At 42.6% G+C, this 14,950-nt stretch overlaps 1 protein-coding gene across 6 annotated transcripts in view; it reads left to right on the forward strand.

The window, feature by feature from the left end:
* PLCB4 (phospholipase C beta 4) overlaps window positions 1-14,950 on the forward strand; it is a 177,875-nt gene that overhangs the window by 60,146 nt on the left and 102,779 nt on the right. Inside the window, exon 2 of one of the 6 annotated variants that reach the window (XM_027883550.1) lies at window positions 4,263-4,330. The exons of the other annotated variants lie outside the window; for them this stretch is intronic. The gene's annotated coding sequence lies outside the window, so the exon portion shown is untranslated. The remainder of the gene's footprint in view (window positions 1-4,262; window positions 4,331-14,950) is intronic. 6 annotated transcript variants of the gene reach the window in all.

The raw sequence follows: 14,950 nt of genomic DNA on the forward strand, positions 1-14,950 counted from the left end.
TTCTTTGAAGGGCCCAGTGCACACTGGGATTTCACACTTGGATGGACAAACTCCCCACTTTCCCTTCTTGTTTGCTACAGGGTTTTTAGGGATGTTTCTAAGAACATGTCTTCTACTTGGTGCCAAAATTAGGAAGATTCAATCCATGTGATTTGACCAGGAGTATTTTGTGGTCATAAAATCGATCAGGAACAACTCTTCTTCAAGAAAAGACAAACAGCACTGATGTTCCCTCTCTCTCTTTCCTGAATCCTCATCCAGCAGTGTTGTTCTGAATGCTGGCCTCCTTATTAAATTTCCAAATGGTCTAGCAGTCCTTGTATTATGGCAGAAGTTACTGCTCTGCCTGGAATTTTACTGCAGTGCTTCCAGACACATTTTTTTTTTCCCTTCAGTAAGAATAAAATACTTCAACTTTCAGCATACTGTACAGCTGACTAGTTCCACTGGGGACCAGAGAGATTTTGTGTTGTTGGCTTTGGCAGTTGTTAGACCTAAATATTGCTCCATTATTTTTTATTGTGTCCTCTTCCAGCAAATTGAATGTTTGAGCTTGCAGAAACAAATAGAAAGCGTTTGCTGTTCCCTCCCTTTCGGGTTCCTTTTCCTGGTCACCCCCTTAGTGCCATTCACATCTGAATAGGTTGTTAGCTGCGTGCCCAACCCTTTTGTTGTGGTCTCCTTACTGACAAGTCTTCAGGATCGAGGTTCACCGAGTGTGGAGGTGCAGAGGCTCCGTGGTGGGAAGCGGGACTTCGCAGTGGCAGCTGCGCATCTGCTCATCGTGGATCATTTTTCTTGGCTCTGTTACTCAAGTGCCGCAGTGAGGAACAGGGTCTGGCCGTGGTAGTTTTCTTTCCTGTGTTGAGCAAGTGCCATTTGTGTCTTTGATGGGATGCTGATTTGAAAAAAATAACTCGTGAAAGTGTGTTAAATAACAAAGGGCTTAACCAACCCTACCATATTGTAATTTACATCTAGCTACACATTACTATTATGTAGCAAGTAATTAGCATGTATGTCGATAGTCTGAAGGGTCCAAGAACAGTTCTTTGGTTTCCACTGTGCCTGGAAATTACTTAGCTGAGTACTGGCGTGCATGGCATAATCAGCAGGTTTCAGTATGGTGATTTATAAATTACACAACGTGATTCAAAGCTCAGCTTCCCAAAAAAATAAGAGGAATGGATTGTTTGATGTACAGCAGGCAAGCTGTGTGATTGTAGACTCCTTTATATAACTGCAGACTGAAACTTACCCTGTCTGTTATTGTTGATAAAATTAATCATATACTTTAATGTGTTCTCCTGTAGCTCTGCACAGAATTCCCATTTGACAGCTGGTTTAAACAGGCCCCGGCCTGCAATTTGCACCAAGAGACATTACTAGGCCTCAGTGCCACCTCTTGGGAACTGTTAGTAAATATTGCCAATTGGGTGCCTTGGTTTTTTCTGGTTTTTAAGTTAAAAAGCAAGATCTGTAAGAGCAGGTGCTATCTTTCACCAGGCTGACTGCAGAGAGCAGCCATTGAGCTGTTGGACTCAGGCTCTTCTCCAGGTCTCCAAAAAATGGCTCTGATAATGTCGATTGATCGTTTGTGTGGGGCTCTCTCCTCCAAAAAGATTTGTGGCATTGCGTTGGAGGGTCCAGTTCTTTCCTTGAAAAAGGGTGACCAGAGATTGCTTTTGAAGTTGGGGAAAGGCAAATAGGAATTAAAGTTGATATAAAATTTGCCTTTGGTTGTTTGTTCTCACAGGAGCCTTACTGGGATCTCCAGTGAACAAGGCTGGAAGCTATTTCATTTCTGTGCCTTAGTTTCATATAAGCATGACCTTGCTTCTCTCAGAGGATGTTCACAGAAGAATGAGATGTCAAAGTCTGTCCTAAAACAGTTGTTAGGTCCCTAACAAATGAAGCTGTCTGACACTTGACAGGCTCACTAAATGTTGCCTAATGCAGGAACCTGTTTTATGCAGGACCAGGGTTTGTTTTTTTTCCTGTTTACAGTAAAGTTTCAAGTAAAATTTATAGTTCCATCTGGAGTTATTATAGTTGTCCAGCTTTGTTTTGAATGTGGATACAAAGTAGAGTCTGTGTTGAAGTACTTTTATAGACTTCCTAATGGTAATAGAGTGATAACACTTGTCTCTGCAGATCTTTTTATATATCATGTTCCTTAGCCCTTATCTCAAAGTATTACCTATTCCTTTCAAAGATCAACAGGCTTCTGACAGTGAATTCCTTTATTTTTAAGAGAACTCAGAAAATAGTACAAAATTTTTGTCTGTGCTTTTGTGAGATACATTCGGATGGCGTTAGCATGTAATGTGGAGTGCAAAGCATGGAGAGTGTGAGTGACCCCCCAGTCTGGTTCTTAAATCAGGTCGAGTTTGTGTTTGCCTCGTGCTTGGCTGATCTTGGCACTTGGCTGTCAGCAAGCTGGCAGGGATTTAACCTGTGTTAGGCATGGGCAGTGTTTGCTCATCGAAGGGCAGGAAGAAGAGTGACAGGTTGTTTCAGCTCCTTCTGCTGCCCTGGTATGGCTGTCATGCTCACGCCAAACTCAGCTCCTGGTGAGTGTCTATCATGCCTTCCCATGAACGTAGGGTTTTATGCCTTCATTTTCAGAATTGCCTTTTTAATTAGTCCCCCTAAAGGTTGTGGGTTTTTTCTCTTATCTCACAGCTCCACCTACTGTTGGTGCACTTGGTTGTGTTCAATCTCCATCTCCATCTTCAGTTTTCTCTTAAATTCACACACACACAGCCAAGAACTATTTCACCTTTCATGCACTCCTTCTCTCCAATACCTTCTTTGTCCTCCTTGGTCTCCCCCAATTTTTTCTGCTACTTCCCTCTTGCCCCTGATTCACTTTCAGTGCTGTGAGCACCACCATAACACTTCTCTGACTGACAATTTTATTAGTTACTCAGATGTCTTTGGGTCACAGACTGAATACTGCTACATGAGGGGATTGCATGTCAGATGCTTAACATCTGTTGGAAGAAGCTTCTTATCTGTGCACACATCTAGTTGTTTCCCCTCATTCTTACTGTGTTGTGTTCCTGTTACTGTAACAAACTGGCCTTGATAAGTGCAGCCTTATTTCACCAATTTGAAACGATTTCAGCTTTTAGGCCGTTCCTTTGATGGTTTCGTTGTCCTTTTTGCTTCTTCCTCTCCTGGCTTCTTGAACATGAAACATCAGCTGCCCTTTTGTACTTCCAGGGCTCTTCACCATGATTCCTAGTGGCTGTCACCCTTGCTCTGTTCCTCTCTCTGTAATAAGAAACATACTCTCACTCCTCATAAGTCCAGGACACAGCCTTTTGTTGTTCATTTTTTCCATTCTGAACCCAAGACCTTTATATTCTTCTTGAAGCCTCAAAAGATGCCACTATAATGTCCCACGAGCTGCCTGGTTAGATTTCTTCGCTTTCTCATATAAAGTCTCTTTTCTGTAAACAAACCACTGTTTTGGGGCTCTTGTGCAGGAAGCATTACCTCACAGTTTCCAAGGTGCCTCATAGCCCTCCAGTCTGGCTGTGCAGAGTATCTCTGGCAGCATTTCCCATGAGCTGTTTGGGACACAGAATGACTTTGGCTCTGCAACTCTGTGAAATACAGATGATGCTAACAGGGCTAAACACTTCAGCTGCAGTAGGGTAGAACCTGGCTACGTAGGCCAGATGCTTATTAACCTTAGGATTGGATGTGCAGGACGATCACTGTCCTCCTATTTTGTCATGCTCATGCTCTGCTCCTGTGGTAGCAGTCCCCTGCTGCTGGAGCTTTTCTGTTACTCGTTCTGAAGCGAAATCTTCCCAAGTTTATATTGCTTGTCTGAGGAAGATATGAAGCACAATTAAAATCAGCTAGCATTTATTCTGGGGAGATATAAAAGTGGCAGCTCTGCTCAGCTGCTCCTTTGTGATGATTTATTAATCATTCAGGATGCTTTATGAATGCTAAAAGCTGTCCTGGCGTGGTGCAGTGGGAAATGGCATGCTTCACCCAGAGCTTCCAGTGCTCCATCCAGAGGTTCCATCCACCACCAGCCACGACTGATCTCTTTCTATGCAGGGTTGTACAGCAAAATGTTTCCCGTGAAGGATTTCACAGTGGCATAACCACATCCTGTCCTGAAGTGTTTGCCTGGATACTGTACTTCTGTGGACTATGGCAGGGGTGTTTTTGCAATAGGGAGATCTGGCAGATAACACAAGATTTTATACTGACCACCTTGCTTTATTGCTTCACAGAAGGAAGAGTTCCCCAGCACATCAGTCTAATTAGACCTCTGTTTATCCATCCAGCCCAGAACTCCTTTGTAAGTTGCTCACTCCTAAACTAGAAGTCAGTTGAGTAGCATTTGCAAATGTGGTGCTAATGGGGTCTCTCCCTCTCTCAGTCCATCAGTTCAAACTTTTACTCCACTATTGTATGGCCCTCAATCAACTGTGTGTGTACATATATATATATAGGTATATGCCTTGGCTTCACATATTTATCCTGTAATTAGTATGATAATTAGGAGTATCGAAATTACTCAACAAAAATTACTTCAGCATGTAATTTCTGGGTCTTATGTGTTTCACAGCAGTACTAGCTTATAATGCTTTAAAATGTCAGCCCACCACCATCTTTCTGTGGAAATGTCAGGCTGTGAACCTCATCAGGAGCCAATTTTACTGTTAAGAACAAAGGAAAACACACACACACACACACTTTTTTTGTACCGTGGTGTATCGTGCCTGGTACAGAGACAGGAATGACTTGCTGATGTGGGAAGGAAGGTCAGGGAGCTGGTAGTGCCACTGGAGTCTTTGTTATCTGATCCAGTAACTTAGGATAGCCAAGACCCAAAAGAGACACCTTGATGGGGCAGCTTGGGGACCAGTGGGGGTAACTGCAGCATGTGGGGCAGGGGTTGTTGCACTGGGAAAACGGTGTCTGGCAAGTTCTGACATAGATGTCAGTAGCGTTATTTCCACACTTAGAACCCACACAGTTTGTGAGGGATTAGTCACAGGTCATGACATGTAAATGGCCAGCTTGTGAAGAGGAACTTTGTGAAGTCGCAGGTAGAAACACAGCTCAGTACAGCAGGGCTGCCTGGGCAGCTCTTAGGATTCCAGACACAGTCCCGAAATGCAGCTTAACAAAGCCATAACACAGCTTTTGGGCTTCCCTAGCTCTCGCTTGGTTCATGCTAACCTCAGTAACTGTCAAGACAAAACCAGGCCAACAAAGGGATCAGCCAAGAGTTCCACAAAGTTCTTGCTCTTGCTAAATGGGAGACTCCTCCATGACTGAATATTGAACTGTGTTGCCATGGACGAGTGTCACACGACACTGGCACCCCATGAAACTGCTGAGTGCAAAGCCTGCAGACTAATAAGAAATATTGGAATCAGCCACCCACATTTAGAAGTACTCTTTTTTTTCATCCAGAAAACACAATTTTTCAAGCCAAGTGGAAAGTAACTGTTCCTCTAGACAGTTCCCTGTGGTTTGGATGTCTTGCTCCGTATCTGCTGTGGTAACCCATTGCTATGGTCTCTAATCTATTAAATTCTCCTGGAGAAACGAGGAGGAGGTTCAGTGATAAACTGTGTAGCAATGACTACAAGTAGCCAGTCTGCTTAAATGCTGTCATCTGCAGGGCCAGTGTCACCAGGGGCTCTGGATTACCCAAGTGAATCTCACAGTGGGCAATTGGGAATGTTTCAGCCTTTTCCTAGAATTTCCTTTTTCACCCATAAAATAAGTTTAGCTCCAGGGCAAGCAACTTGTATTGTCTCATCTCCTTTCTCAGCTCCATATTTTCCATGGACATAGCGGAGTTATTGCTGTGTCTCGGCTTTCCCCTTTGCCGTTGCAGGTAACCCGAGTGGCACTCTTAATGCCCTAACCTGAATCTGTTTGTTACTGTTAAAATAACAGGGATCAGAGCAGTTGAAAAATGTTACCATTTTCCTGGAAAATACAGCTGGTGCTGGGCAGAGCTTGCTCATGCAAATTTGAGAAACTGTGGGTGGATGTTGTATTTCCCAAAGGGTGGAATAGTTGACAATAGCATGGCAACTGAGAAACAGCAACACAAGTGGTTTTTGGCATTCACGTGGGGCCAAGCAGAACACATGCTGTTCAGAAATCAAGTGGGTAATGAAGTATTTGGCTATGGCAGAACAATAATATCCAGGCTTGTCCTGGAGGTCGAAAAAGCATTTGTATTGTTCTAGAGCTGCAGTGGTGGTTTGGTGCATGTGGATGCATATGTGTGTGTGTGTGTACCCTAAAAGACAAGGAGTCTCCAGTTATTTAAGCTTCAGAATGCCAAAAGGGATTAGGTTACCTTTGGACTTAGTTTTAAAGTGCGCTTTAAGAAGTATAAATAAGTATTAATTTTAAACCAAACCGAGCTTCAGCATTGAAGTCCAGTGATTCTATGGCCCAGGAAGGCTCATACTCATCAACTGCATTTGCTTTCTGTAATTAAACCTTATGATGTCCTTGCTGGCTTTGAATATTTCATGTGTGGCTTGGAAGCTTGTTTGAACCTCTCTTGTAGTCAGATAGGTTTCTCCATTACTTTCAGCAATCCTGAAAGTAAAAACCTGCACATGAGGTCCTTGAAATAACAGGTATTAGAGAGCTTTCTTTCATTTTAATTAAGTACGTGTGATTGCGCAGTGGATGAGATCTGTTTAGCACAGCAGCTTGCTGGAAGTACTGGGAATGAGAGCTTATATTCAATAAGCAATTTTTTAAAAATACAGAGTTTTAGACATTTCAACTGTGTGTCTGGTGTTTCTTGTATAATAAAATGACACAGTGCCTTTACAACAATTAATGAACTTGTTTTGATACACCCAAGTGCTCCAGCCTGAGCTGCAGTGTCAGGGTGTTGGTACAGCCAGAGCTTTTGCCTCACAAAGATACATATGTCACCTTTTTAGGTGTTGCCTCTTTTGGCCCTCAGTCTGTTTCATAAATGCTTGGAAGTTCAGTTGTCTTCTGTGAATTTTTTCCCTTTCCTTTTTTTCCCCCTGCTGCTGCTGTTTGTTAGAGTTAATTGCTGTAAGACCAGAACGAGACATCTTCTCGTGGAGAGGACGAGTAACAAAAGCAACCAGGTCGTCTTGTTTGGCACAAAAACTTGAGCCCTCCCTCTGTGAAATTTAACATCAGTTGCTACCAAAAAAAATTACTTGCCCTTTCATTCCGTGCTTCAAGTTTGTCCTACCTTGATGTTCTCTGCTACAGGCAGTGTTTTGTATTCTGTTTGCCGAGCTGGTGGAACCTGACTGTTTCATAAAAGCCTCTTCGGGAGAAAGAACCAAGCAATTTCTCCTTCATGCTAGCAGCAGGGTTATTAAGGCTTCATAACTTCTTGCTCTCAGAGGTAGGAGCCAGAGAAAAGGAAGGTGGGCCAGACTTGGAGAATTAGAAGGGGGAAAAAAACACCCCACGAGCAGCAATTTGTTGCTCTAGCTGTAATCTAATTTACTGAGTCATTCTTCTGGTTGAAAGGGTTTGTATTCTCGTGCTGCACTGTGATTCCACAGTTTTGAGGCCATCATAGAAGTGAAGGGAGGCCTGGAAGAAAATATACAGGGACAGGCGTAGGCAGCAATCCTGCTGCTGTCTCCCCTTGGACATCTGTGGCTTCCAGGGGTGGAATGTTAGTCAGAGTTAGCAGATCAGATTATGTATCTGCTAGCTTGGTTTGATGTTGTTTAGAGCTTGCTCTTACGGATTTAGTAAGTTGATTATCCAGGGAAAACTCATTGAGAAAACCATTTAACACGCAAAAATACTGCTTATTTTTTTTTCTGATAAGGAAACTGCAGAAGAATATTGAGAGAAAAGTGGAGTTCCACACTTGATCTGGTCAGGTGCATTCCCCTGGCTATCACCTCATGGCCACCACTGGTGGTAAAATCTTTAACTGGGCCTTATATGATCGCTGTGTTATTGGGTGGATGCTCCTTTAAGAGTTAAAACCCAGTGTTTGTTGCTTCTCTTCTCTTTGAGGGTAAAAAATCTAAACTGCAGAGGTGATATTACATTGTTAGCGAGTAAATGTAAGGCACAGCATCCACCAAACTACAAGGAACTCCCAGTGGGAGCAAAAAATGTGGCTGTCTGGCATTTGCTTTCCTCTCTTGTGTTAGACAAGCTCTGTTTGCTGGCATCCTGTTGACTGTCTCCCTGTAATCAGTGGTGAGCACAAAGGCTGGGGAGCTTATTTGGTTCCCTCACAGTGAGAAAAGGGTGAGAGCCTGCTGTGCCACATGCTTGTAAAGCTGGCATCAGGTTTTGATGGATTCACTCCTCTTTCCCCACAACTTCAGTAATAAGGATGCCACCGTGCAGCTGCCTTGTTACTCCTGCTTGTTTACTCGGAGAAGGGTCAAAATCAGACAGCGTGTGGGGCTTTGAACACACCAGTTACTGACTGAGGATCCCAGTCCAGCCTCTCATTTATCAGATGTGTACCCCCTGTCCTCCTTTCCCTCACAAAGGACTAGGTGTTCAAAGGGGCTGACACTTGGGCAGCGTGCAGAGGGGTGGTTGATGATTAACTGAGGCTTGTCCTCAGACCAGTGCTAGCAAAGTCTGTGTCCTGCCTTGCAGAGACAGAGAGTCAAGTCTTGTGTTTTCCCAGTTTGGTCTCCTCTGGCACACAACAAAGCTGCTCTTCAGGGTTATATTTATATCTCCTCATGAATTGATGGGGTCTTCTCTCTCCAGACACTGTGGGTCTCTGGTGTTTCACTTAGCAGCTTACTCATTAACAAATGAACTGGTAAATTCAACAGGGATGGTATCAATAAGTCACCCACCCAAGTTGAGCCAGTTCTGCCTGGTGCACATCTCCATGCTGCTGAGATAAAACCACCAACGAAACAAAAACAAATCCAGGCTCAACAGTGAACCTGGATGTTCTTAGACATCAGCAGTGTTACTCCAGCAGGTGAGAGTGTTGACAACCCCGTGCCAAGGCATTTCTGTTGTACCTTATGACCACAGTAGCTAAAAAAAAAACATACAGAGAGCACCCAGGACTTGATTGGGTTTGAAAGTGGACAAATACACAATAAAAGAAGCTTTCTGCCCAGAATAGAAATAAACTGTGATCAGAGAATGGCTTGAAAGAGTTAAAGTTGGGAAGATCAGAGCTGAGGAATTAAGGGTTTAGTTTGTTTCTTTTTTTTTTCTGGAAATGTCTTAAGTACTTGCAGCTGGAAGTGGAGGTAACTCCTTATTAGACTGTTGAAAATGAATAAGTAAAAGTGTCTATATCCTATTTTATGCCCCTCCCCGTTTTCTTTTGCTTCTCTTTGTTTTATTGCTTGCATCTCAGAAAAATTCATGTAGCAGTTCGTTAATTATCCCCAGAAATTCATAACAATGACTGAATTGCATTCAAGAAAGCAAATTTTCATGCAGCGTGAGACTTGCAGCTATGCGAGTCTCAAGTCTCCTTTTTCCAGATTACTTCCTTAACTGTGGTCTGTGGGAAGTCTAATTATTTATATATCCGTGCACCATGTGCATTTGTGTACACCCAGGCAGCGTGTTGTCCTTGCAGAACCAATTTGTGCCCGTGGCTTCTTGCCAAGGAAACAGCTTTTCTGACACTTAGGATATCTCTGTGTCTCTCTGCCAGTTTAACTCAGCACAAAACTCGCTTCCAGAGGACCTGTTTGCTGGGCAGAACATCCCTGAGTAACTGCCTTGACCCCATGCAGGGGACATCTCAGTCACAGAGAGGCTGCGCTGGTATGGAGAAGGAGAAAGGAAAACCCAACATGACCCACCTGGTTGCACTCCACTTAAAATAGACATTCCCCTAATGAACCCCACAAGGAAACTTAAAAAAATACCTTTAGAAAAAAAAAAAATCTCTTTGCTTTGCCCTGCTCCCTTCTTGTAAGGGGATAATGCTGTGCAGAGATACAGAGGATTTTTAGGAGCCTGGGTCTCCTAGCTTTAATCATCTTCTAAAATTCCATACAGACCCATCTTTTGGGGGATTTTTTTCAACTCTACATCTTACTCTAGAAGTAGGTAATCTTTGAATCTCTGTGTCTTTACCTCAACTGGAAAAATAGTTCACTTTATGTGCGTTCTGATTGTTAGGAATGAAAGCTCCGTTTCAGAGCTGCTGCAGGAATTGTAACCCTTCAGCTGTGCTCACTGGTAAAAATGTACAGCCAAAAAAAATGAGATATAAGATCTTTTGCTGGACTACTTTAGAGTTGATCTGGGATGACAGAACCTATTTCAGGCCAACAGTTATTCTAAGGTTTCCATGGAGATTAATGATGTCAGAGGAGCAACATCTGAGTGCAGTTTGCTAGAAAACAAGGCTATAACGTTATAGTGGAGAAGTGAAGTCTTTGCATTTTTGTAAACTCATAGAATAGCGAAGGATGTTTTCTCAGTGGATTGCAGTTTGATTTGTGCTGAGCACGAGCTGAAGTAGTGCTTTTGCAGTGGGGTGCTTTTCCTGCAGTTTACCTCAGTGCTGTAAGTGATGATTTCGCTACCATCTCGTGTACCATCTGCTTTTAGCTTCTATTGCTGTTCTCCTCACCTGCATATTTGATGCATTCTCGAATAACTTTATTAAACTCTGTGGCATTTTCTCTCTGCACTGAATTGCCTTGTCTTCAGGGTGATGCCCAGGTTTCCCTGAGAGCATATTTGCAATGCATGAGCGCCAAAATTAGAGTAAGTTACAGCTCTGCTGAGTTTTCTGAACTGGAGGAGCTGTCACAAAGGACAGTGTAGGCAGAAGACAGGGCAGAAGTGGCAAAGTGGGAAAATAAAAAAGAGGCATAATTTAAAGCTGAAATTTGACCCTTGGGAATTTGAAAGCTGTGTTGCCATTACTTGGAGTTTTACAAAGATTAAAATACCACTCCACGGTGGAGAGATTACTGACCAAGGGACTGAATGTGTGGGAATCAGTAGTGAAGGCACTGCATTTTTGCGTGGGGCTTCTGGAATGGGAGGGACTGGGAGACCTGAAGGTACCTTGATATCAGTGAAATTCTGTAGCTTTTTGGTGATCCCTGAATGGGAAGCAGTCTCTGCAAGCAGTGCAGGGTTTGTTTCAGTTCCATAGCTGCAGTTTTGCTATTCGTTATTTAGGGGATTATTTGAAAGCCGTTTGCCAAAATAGAAGTCAGGAAGCAGTATTTGAATTTGACCAATTTTTCAGGATTGAGCAGGAAAAAAACTTGTTCAAAGTAAGAAAAATTGGGGGAGGGGGAAGTCTTAAGATTTTATGCTTATGTTGAATTCATTTTTATTACTAAATCACTTGTTGCTTCTATAGAAGCAACTTCCTGTAAAAAAAAAAAAAAAGGTGCTCATGAGTATGTACACAAGTGTTGAAGAACAGTCAGATTAACACTAATGATGGTAAACAATGCAAAGTCTCTGCTTTCCCCGGTTTGGTCAGAAGATTATTAAGCAGAAAACAGTGTTTTCTGGAGCATCTCCTGTGCTTCAGTCAGCACACTTGGCTCTTGTTTCTTGACTATAATTGCAACAGAAACATCTTTTGTGTAGGGGGAAGCACCAGGCTGTGTAAACTTGCTTTCATGGCTTCCACAAGTTACCAAAATTTACTCATATTTTAGAGAATTTATTTATTTTTTTTTTAGAAAGCAAAGCACCTCTGAGCTCAAATCCTTTTATGTCCGAGTTCAGCAGAAAAGGACTTATTTTCTTTTCCCCGAGGCCGGTTTCTGAAATCTGAATTCCTGAAATGCAAAGGCTTTCGCAGCGAGAGGATGGCCCCGCTCTCCTACAAACCTCCTGAAAATCGGGACAAGTTAATCCATTCCACATGTTCTCTGCCCCAGTTTCTTCCGAATTGATTATTTTGAAAAGCTGAAAGTGAGGCTATCTTTATTTTGCAGGAAATGTTTGGTGCCATTAGGCAGCGATGCTGTCGAAAAGAACAAAGCTGGAACAGCTTTTGATAATGTCCTCGGAGAAATGGCCAATTGCCGTACAAGTGATACAAACAGGACTGTTTGTTCTCACTGGGTGCCGAGCACTTGAAAATTCACACGCACTTCATCAGGAGCCTTGAAAAGGAGTGAAATTCTTTTGAAGGCTGGAATATTGAGCCATTTTTGAAGAGCTGTGTCTCTAATACAAGTGTATGACTGTTCCACAGTAACGCTGATAGAAGGGCTTGGAGATTACCTGGAGAGTGGCAGCTTTTCTGTGTTACTTGATTCCGAAAAAGGGGAAAATTTGTTATGGGATTATGTCCTCTGAAGCAGCACAGTCTTTCTGCAGGTCTGGGCATAGCAGGCTGACAGAGTTTCATACTTGGATAGATAGCAGGAGTTAGTGTGGGAGGTAAAGCCTGGGTGAAACAGCGACAGGCTGGGATCTGGTCCTTGCTGTTTCCTGTGAGAGACCAAGGCTTAGTGAAATGCTCTGTAATCCACAGCAGTGGTGAAGCACCTTTGTGTTTGCTAAATGGACAGAGGAAGTTTAGAGCAGAGGAAAGTTTGGGAGAAATAATATTGTTCCATATGTTTTGAAGCGCATTCCTTCAGCAGAATAATTTTTCACATCTACTGAGTCATGCAGATGGTTGCATAATTGATTGATGTTTTATATGCAAGTATCCTCCCATCCATCTAAATTTCTCCCTTCAAACAATGCCTTTTGACTCAGTTCCCTTACTGTCTTACCATGTTTGGCAATGTCTTGGTATGCTGAGTTTACTTGACCAAATACTAAGTTTACTTAACCAAATATAAAGTAATAGCCTGGCAAATACAGAGATAGGAATCACTAAGCTTGCAGCAGAGCGTGGCATCTCTTATAATATTGCTGGAGGTGTGGTGTTTTGTTTTTTTTTTTTTATATTTTGTTGTAAAAAAGAACAGTCAGATGTCTGGTTCCACCTCCTTATCTTGTCATGACCTGTCACCTCTTTTCTTTTCCCATCCTGCCTGTGGCTTTGGCAATGAAAAAGCCTTTTGTAGGTACAGGCCTTTGCTGATGGACTGTCCAATAGTGGGAGGAACTCTATGCCTAGGTCATAGTTAGGAAGCTCTTCAATGCTGCTTCTCATTGCTCAAAATTGATTTTCCTTTCCTCTAAAACTGGTATAGGAAAGGCAGATGAATAAAGCACAAAGTAGAAAGGACCATCAGACCATCTGCCATTGAGTTGTAGGAATAAGGAGGGGCTCTGCTAGTACAGGAATGAAAGCTGGGAGTTCCAGTGCTGGATGTCTCCCATGGCCAATCTGCCGTATGAGACTCATCATTTCGGTTTTTCCCTTCAGAGGAATAAATGTGCCCTTCGATTCCGGCTTTTCTGCATGGAAGGGGATGTTTGGAAGTGCACACTCTGCAAATAGCTGCGTGGCTGACTCCTTGTTTACCCTCAGCATGAATGTCTGCAAGCTGAGCTTTGCAGGTGCAGCCAAACACACAAACATATTTCCCACGCTCTTTGGCCATCCCATCACTTTCTGGCAGGGCCCTTTCAGTTGATATCTAAAAGTCTGAAGCATTTTTTTAATCAGCTTTGTCTGCCACCATAACACTGTTTGTTTGCTGCAGGAGTTTTCACTTTAAGGGTTGAGTAATTAATTTATCCAAGGTTTTTGTATTGCCCATGCCATGAAGAATAGTAAAGACTAAAAAGTTGCCAGTTCTTTACATGCTCTTAAGAAAGGAGTGTCTTTAAGTAAGTGTTGCTTGATTCGTGTTTTGATGTAGCAGCATAAAACACCCTACATGTCTTTATGTTCTTCAGTTTATAATGTACCTCACCTGAAGTGCTGTTCTAGTTTGATCAGTTGAACCTCACGCAGAAAATCTGACACCTTAAAAACTGGTAGAAATACATGGCTTGTATAGGCAGGGGATGTTTTTTTATTTATTTAAACTCCATATGTAGACATCTCTTTTTTGAAGTCTATGGGAAAACAGTGAAGAAAACAACAGGGCCACGTGAGGGAATTCCATATTTGCTTTTGGCATTTAATTTGCACGAAGAGGAGGATCCTGTTGACGCAGAACATTTATTTTCTCTTTTTTTTCTTTCCCCCCCCCCCCCCCAGTTTGAAATGTTATGAAAGCATTAAAAGTCAGTTCCTTCTTGTCAAGATTCCAAAATGGATGTTTGAGCAGTAGATTAGATGTAATATTTGTGTAACTTTGAAAACAGCTCTGGGGCTGGTGTTTCATTAGCAGGGTATGAAGCTGTGCCATCAGAAAGAGTATTATTTCTCAAATGCATGTTGCATATACAAAATTAATCAGCTTGTGGAGAGAGGGTGTCCCACAGAGGAGCCATGTGCAGATCATTAGTAATATAAAACCAGGGGAATGTGCAGTTATAACTTGTTCTTCTCTGTGTAAAATATGGTTCATTCTACCTAAGGTCTTGTTCTTGGCTTCCCATGCTTTTACCAATGCAAACCTCAGAAGGAGATGGCCTAAAACTGGAGAACTGGAGTTTGGGAAGATAAAACATCATATCCAGGTTGTCTCAAAATAAACCTCTCACCTGCACTGTCTGAAAATCTGTAAAGATAACATTTACCACTTGTGGGAATTGACTTCAAAATACTCCTTCTCGAAGAAAATTGACTGAAGAAATGCTTTGGTTTCAACTTCATGCATTTTGTTTTAAAAAGAAATTATTAATGCAACAAGGAAGTTGAGGTTCAGGCACAGCTCTTCACCCACAGTGGTGGTCACTGCCAGCCCTGCCTGCAGGATGCTGCTGGCTGTAGGAATGCAAATTGTCCCTGTCAGTAAAGTTGCAGTGAACAAGCAGTACTTGGTACCTGATAATTCTCAGTTGTTGGGCTGGGGGTTGGTGTTCCTCAGTAGATAATCAGAGAAGCCTGTGGTATTTCCAAGGGCTATCCCAGCATCCATAA

This window comes from Empidonax traillii, unplaced genomic scaffold (genome assembly GCF_003031625.1).
Source record: "Empidonax traillii isolate 1590-97213 ecotype Southwest subspecies unplaced genomic scaffold, ASM303162v1 scaffold128:size1411021, whole genome shotgun sequence".
NCBI lineage: Eukaryota > Metazoa > Chordata > Aves > Passeriformes > Tyrannidae > Empidonax > Empidonax traillii.